Here is a 7,461-nt window from a genome sequence, read left to right on the forward strand (position 1 = left end):
TCTGAGAGCCTGTTAATGATTTATTCTATAGCGCCCATATTGCCGTTGTGAATTCAATGTGCTGAACTACGACAGACAAATTAGGAGAAAAGGGTTCTGTTCAAAAGGGGGAGAGTGGGGACTTCCCTGGTAGCGCAGTGGTTAAGAATCTGCCTGCCACTGCTGGGGACACGGGTTCAAGCCCTGGTCCGGGAAGATTCCACGTGCCACGGAGCAACTAGGCCTGTGCGCCACAACTACCGAGCCTGCGCTCTAGAGCCCGCAAGCCACAACGACTGAGCTTGCGTGCCACAACTACTGAAGCCCACGCACCTAGAGCCCGTGCTCCCTAACAAGAGAAGCCAGCGCAATGAGAAGCCCGCGCGTCGCAACAAAGAGTAGCCCCCACTCGCCGCAACTGAAGTCCGCACGCAGCAACAAAGACCCAACACAGCCAAAAATAAAGAAATTAATTAATTAATTTAAAAAAAAATTTAGGAAGAAAAATGGGGGAGAGTGGGAAAATCCTGGAAGGCAGAATTAGGAAGATTTAGATTTAGATTCAATTATATGACACAAACAGCAAAGGAGCTAACCTGAAATGTCCATTTCTTTGTCTCCTGGAGTGCTTTTCACAACCTCTGAAGACAGGGAATCACCATCTGGAGGCCCAGCCCAGGGCCAGAGCTGGTGGTCGATAAACATTTGGTAACTAAATGAGCAAATGAATGAATCAAAGAATAGACCCTGGAAGAATAGAAAGCTACTTTTGAGATATCCCAAATGTTTGCATTAATACTTTTCAACTATATACTTTTTGAAGAATAAATATAAATGCATCTAAGTATTACTGAATTCACAGTAGTGGTTTGCGATTTTGAATTTTTCTTGATCAACAATTATCGTGGTGGGAGGGGGCTCTGCAAGTTTTTCTAATATTAAAAAATGATGCTGGGAATTCCCTGGCGGTCCAGTGGTTAGGACTCCACGCTTCTACTGCAGGGGACGCAGGTTTGATCCCTGGTTGGGGAACTAAGATCCTGCATGCCACGCAGCACAGCTACATAAATAAATAAATAAATAAATAAATAAAATGTTAAAAAAAAAAAAAAAAGATCCTTCTACTTGAAAAGACTGGGAATATTTATTTGCCCTGAGATGCTTCTGTATCGGTTTCTAGCAGAACTGCTTAACACCTTCTAGACAGAGCTGCTGTGAGAGTCACAAGGTCACTGCTGCCCTACTTTCAGATGGTCAGAAAAGTCTCATGCCATGCTCTCTCAGAGCCGATTCACACGAAACGAATGGTTTATTTCTTGTAACCCACCCAATTGTCTAGCCTGATCCTGTGTTTCCAAACTATAACATTCGATTGCTACTTAAAGCTCAGATCGCCACAATCACAATTTGAATGTTGTCCAAAAGCAATTTTTGGTCCTTAATCAATTGCCACAAATTTTAGTATTAGATGAAGCACCAAATAACATGTAACCATCTGTTTTAGACTGCGCCAAAATCTCACTGAAAATATGCCCTCTTCTAGAACAAGCTGCTCAGCAGAAATTAACAACAACAAAAAATTCATCACTTTTCTTCACTACAGGGCTGGTATATTTAATAAGGATTATGGCAATTCAGTTTATTCTGCTTCCAAAGCAAGTTGTCAACTGTTTACTGACATTCTGGTGTGAGCCAGACATGGACCTTTCTCTACCAGAAATCAGTTTTTGATAAATCCCATTGCCTTCTTCTGCCTGACTTTACTCAAAGTGTCCAGTATTATAGCTCAGTACCTGCTCAGATACTAATGTTTCATTTGGGTTAGGAAAGAGGATGTATACTTATCTTAGAATTCTTAGCTAAGAGGCAATTTCAGCAACATTCAGATGACATTTAGTGGGAAGAGGGGCCTTCGTAAGATTGCTGGGTGCCCATATACTTCCTAAGAAAGATCTCTGACAGAGCAAAAAGTCCATGGCTGTAACTAGTGGATAAAGATTCAACAGTGAATCTGCATATATTATTATTTTTTAAATTCAGCAGTATTTACTGACTGTTAATCAGGACTGTGCCAGCAATGGCCACTCAGAGACAATTAAGACATAGTTCCTGTTTCTGAGGCGCTCACTGTCTAGCAGGGGACATGGGTTTGTGTGAAGAATGGATGGTATATATAAAATTACAATACAGTGACAAACGCTACAGCAGAATTAAGTTCAAAATGAAAATGGAATCACTAAGAGTGGTGTAAATAGTTTTCAGGAGTGCTCAGGGAAGGCGTCACAGGGATTATTTTTGCAGAGCCTGGAACAATACCAAGTTTTCCGGGAGGATAAAGGTTAGGGGACTGTGGATGGAAAAGAAAAGGATGAGTATTCCAGGCAGGGAAAATCATTCATGCAAGGACAAAGAAAAGCCCAAGGAGAGCAGCCAGGGCCCAAGTGCAGATCAGTAGAGAAGACTGGACAAGTAGGCTAATGTGAGATTGGGGCCTTGGATGGCAAGCTAAGGAGTTAAGATCCTGTCAGGTGGATCATGGGAGGTGACAGGATTAGATCTGCTTGAGGAGGAGGGCTCGGAGCAGTCAGGTGGTAGCAGACCATGTTAGGCGCGGGGGCTGTTGTGAGGGCGTACCTGTCCCAGAGGCTGATGGGGACAGAGTGGGCCTGCTTGGGGCCCACCAACCCAGAGATAAGCAGGTGCTGCCGGTGCTAAGACCCGGTCTCCTGGAGATAAACACTAGAGCAGCGGTCAGGGGGCCCAGATGAGCCGTGGGCCTTTGGAACCCCGCTCTAGGTTATTTACATTCAAAATGTCACACCCAGGGCACCCGCGGGCAGAATGGGGTTTACTCTGGACGTTCTGAACCCAACAGAGCACGTGTAGCTTAGTGGAGCCCAGGACTCGGGCTGCCTGGGTTTGCATCTTGGCTGTTGTCAGTGTCCTCCTGCTAGACCGCGATGGCATTAGCACCTGCCTCACAAGGTAGGCGTGAAGGTGAAGGGTCAGCCCATGAAAAGTGCTTAGAACAGTGCGGAACTCAGTAGGCCCACATAAATGAAAACTCTGTTAAGGAACCGAGCTTGTACTATGTGAAATTAAAGCTGCTCTGGTGGGAAGGTGTGGGGGGTGGAAATCGTGCTTCTTTCCCCTCCCCTTTTCTTGGAGTAGGCCTTGAGGGGACTTTTCTATCCGTTTGAAAATCACTGGACTCTCCATTCCTGGGGTTAATTTCTTCACATTATTTCCGGAACCCTAGGAGTTCAAGCAGGATGAGCTACCGATGCCAGGCCTGGAATAGTCTCTGGATGGAGTCTCTGTTTCTCCAAAGACAGCAAAGTGCACAAACCCAAGGGACACCCGGTGAGTCACCCACCACCTAAGTGTACCAGGATAATCTGGCTTAGGTCCTTGCTCCCCGACGTTAGAAGCCATGCTCAGTGCCCTGCAGGTGGAGAGGGGCAACTGTGCATATCTCAGACACAGACGTGCCTCCTGGCCCAGGAGTAAGGGCTTAGAGAGGGTTCTTTTCTGAGGGGGGAAAGAAAACGCATCTCCCCAGCAGAATAGGAAGCTGTCATCCTTTCCTGCTACATAAGGTGGCCTGGGAGAAACAGACTGTTACGAGGAATAAATGAGTTAATGCAAGTTAAATACTTAGCATATGTTAGGCATGCAATGAACCTTCATTTAGGGCTGTTATTTATAGTCTGCAACCTCAATTCTTACACCTATTGAAGTAGGCATGGTGTTCAGTGGGTTAAGTGGGTGTTCAGAGTCCAATAAATATATAGAACTGCATTAAAAAAAAAACTCTCCAAGAAAAATTCTCTGTATCTTCATATTGTGAGTAGACAAGATATTTCACACATTATGACACGCTATATAAATGAGGTAAAAAAGTAATCCTTTCTAGTCTGGTTCAAGGTCACTGCTAATCATTTTAAAGCCTGCAATTTCTACTCAGCCAGATCCTGCAGGAATTCTAGGAGCGTTTAAGGGTTTGGCGTCCATTCACCATGAGTGGAGAGCTGTGCAGCTGAGGAGCTTTTCAAAGAACCCTAACAAGTGAGATTTTATCCCAGCATGGATGACCCCAAATTAACAAGACAGGGGCAGTTCTAGAGGCAGCCTTTAGCCTCTATCGAGAAAGGTTAGCCATTACATTAGACAGAACACTATACTCTGGGGAGTAACAAGTTATCTCATTAAGTTATAAACACATTTAATGGGTTTAGTACTGTTTTATTTTGGAATATGAGGAAGAAAAAAAGAGAACGCACAATTTCTACAGTCTAAAAGCCACTGTTTTTGTAACGTTTATTTACCTACAATACTGCTTATGAACTACCTTGGTTTTATAGCGCCCACATACTCCCTTGAAGGACAGCTGTGACTCTCCTGCAATGGCACCAAGCTACTTGCAGTGGGACAAGAAAGTGATAGAAGATTATAAAATCAGATGGTTCCGTTTTGATTCGAACTAGTAAAGCCAGTTCAGAAAAAGACTATCAGACTTCTCTCTCCACCTTCACTCCCCTTCTGATTTCTCATTATGGGAAAAAAAGGCCATTTGTTCCTAGCTTCATTCACAGGACACGGAGCAAGTTTTCTTAAAAAGAACACAAGATAGACGTGGAAGGGTACAGAGTTCTTATCTTTCATGTTCTGCACTGAGAAAGAATACATTTAAAATCACTTACCAAATCGTAAATGACTGTTACATCAAGTTCAACAAGCTTACCTCATTTCCTGCTGCTGACCTGCTAACTGGTCCATTGACTGTGGGCAAATTCTAGAGCTGTACACCCTCCAAGGTGCCCAGGCGCAGACACTGTTCTCAAGAAATGCTCCGGTGGTTTGGTGGGAAGCAGTCCCTGATCTGACTATGAGGCAATCTAAATAAACCGCACAGGTGTTACATGCTCCATCTGGATAACAGCCCTCACATTCCACCCCCCTTCTGTTCCCAAATACAAAGCAGCCACTTCGTCTTTTTCCTTTCTCCTGATAAGAAACGGTGCTTCTCATCTTCACACACAGAGGTCTCTGCCCCTGCAGGAGAGCTGTATGGGAAAACCTGCTTCCCAGGTGGGCTGGACTGCAGGTAACCAGAGGCCTCAGCAGCGCACCCAGGAAGGGTAAAAAGTAGGGGTTGGAGGGGTCACCATGCTGCAGCGCCTGAACCGTTTGCCCTTGGTCAGGATGGACCAGCCCCACCTCAAAAAAAGGCCAGAAATGGTTCTTTTGGACTTCTTCCCATACAGAGAATGGCTAAGCTAGCTGAGGCAATCTGTAGCTGGCTTCAAAATCAGCAGTGGGGAGGGGAAAAAAACCCTCACAACAAACAGTGGTAACAGAAGGTTTGTGTGGGAAGATGGTTAAGTTTGGTCTAAAACAAGCAGTGTCTCTGGTAATGAGCTGTTGTTAGGAAATACGTGGGGCCCTCTGCCTGCGGCACTTTTAAAGAGCACTATTGCTGCCTCTTGAGGGTTTTCTTGGCGGGCAGGGGGGAGAGGGAGGGGAGTAGGGGAGGGGAAAGTGAGGTGAAGCAGAGACGCAACTACAGAGCATGGAGGCATTACCGAGCAGTGGAAAAACCACTTCCGTGTGTTGTAGCCAGAAGTCCTGCTTCTGAATCTCAGCTCCACCCCATAGTCGCAGAACCACCTTTGGTAACAGACCTACCTCCTCTGAATCACAGCAGGCTCACACGTGAAACGAGTAGAGCCAAGGCATCATCTGGGGTTCTGGCAGGAAACAGATCCATACTCAGCTGGGGGGACTGAGGAGAGTTTCATAAGGGACTATTTACAAAGGGTACGGGCAGGGTTAAGGAACTCTTATGAGGACACTTAAGCCCCCGAGGGCCGGCAAAACAGGGAGTCAGGACCAACCCTCAGCTTGAAAGGACGAGAGAAGGGTGTTGCTACCAGGCCCTGAAGCTGCCTGACAGGAGCTGGGGCCTTGGCAGAGGAGCCCATCTGTTGTCCACCCACACCTGGCAGAAAGGAGCTGGGCGAGTGAATACCCTGCCTTCTTTCTCCTCTCATCCGCCAAGCTCCTCCCAGCGTGTCTCTGGTAGATCCTAACCAGAAGCCAGAAGGACAGGTCCATAGAGGCAAGCCTCCAATGCGAAGCACAAGGTGGGGAGGGGATCTGGAGGAGCAAACAGAGAAAAACCAGCTCACCTAAATACCTGATGGGGCTGGTGGGGGTTTAATCGTCATAAATGCCTGACACAGCAAATGATCACTCGCTACCCATTTGATCAGGCTGTCTAATTTGGCATTTACTTGTCAAAAGGCCACGATATAACTTTTATTCTCAGGTGGCAAAAGCCAGAATGAAAACAAAGACATGTGGTCATATATCCACAGTGAAAAACAAAACTTTTACAAAGTTGACAGATAACATTTATTAAAACATGTCATACAAAAGGGCGTGGTCTCTTCTATAAGAAGAAAATATTCAACAGTAACACTCAATTAAGTAAAACCATGCTGTACACTGAAGACAGCAATATATAAAGACAAAACTATTCAACTTTTGCAACACAGGCATAACATTTCACAAAATATCAATAAGATATGCACCTAATGATAATCTATTTATCATCAAATGGTTTTGTGGTCTAAAGAGTCACCTGACTTGCATAAATAAAGTAATTTTCTAGAAGAAACATTGGGAACCTCATAAAAGGAAAGAAGGCAGCAGCAACTGACATTATGACACAGGCTTCAAGCAAAACTAAAAAAAAAAAAAAAAAAAAAAAGTCACATTTGCAAAATGTGTTCCAGCATCTTCCCATAGGGCACTATCAGTAGAGATTTGAAATAAGAAACATGTACCTTTAAACACATAAGTAGCAAAGGAAAAACCCAAACAAACACACACCCTGGTTTCACTGAACAAAGTTAGCCACCCATGAAAGCAACCTAAATCACAAAACTAGTGTGGCACAGAGGGCTGCGGGTGAGGCCGCGGATGTATGTTGCTTGGTCTTCAGCATTCTTAATTATCAGAGACCTTATAAAAGCAAACACCTGGCTTCGGCGTGGCGGCATCCTCTCCACCCTCGCCCAGGGGGTGCAGCAAATCCTCTTCCTCAGGGAAAGCAGTGTTGTTGCTTCTGCTCTGCCCCAACTTCACTTCTACAGCAGCTTGAGGAGGTGTGTGCCTCCGTGGGAAGACCACTGAGACTAAGCAGCTTTCCCAAACAGCTACAAGTCAGCTTAGGGTCAGTTTAGTTCAGCAAGTGCCCACTAGGACAGAGGAGACCCTTTTGGGCAGACTCTTTGAAAGCAGTGGCCAAAACAAGAGACGGGAATAAAGTGAGATCTAGAAATCAGAATCAACAGGCTGGGGTCCGAGAGTGCCAGAGGGCAACCCTCCACAGTTGAGGAGAGGCTATCGTAGTCCTTCCTCAGTTAGACGGTGATACCTACTTTACCAAGTGGATTATTGCAATGTGTGTATCTA

This window comes from Kogia breviceps, chromosome 8 (genome assembly GCF_026419965.1).
Source record: "Kogia breviceps isolate mKogBre1 chromosome 8, mKogBre1 haplotype 1, whole genome shotgun sequence".
Classification (NCBI taxonomy): domain Eukaryota; kingdom Metazoa; phylum Chordata; class Mammalia; order Artiodactyla; family Physeteridae; genus Kogia; species Kogia breviceps.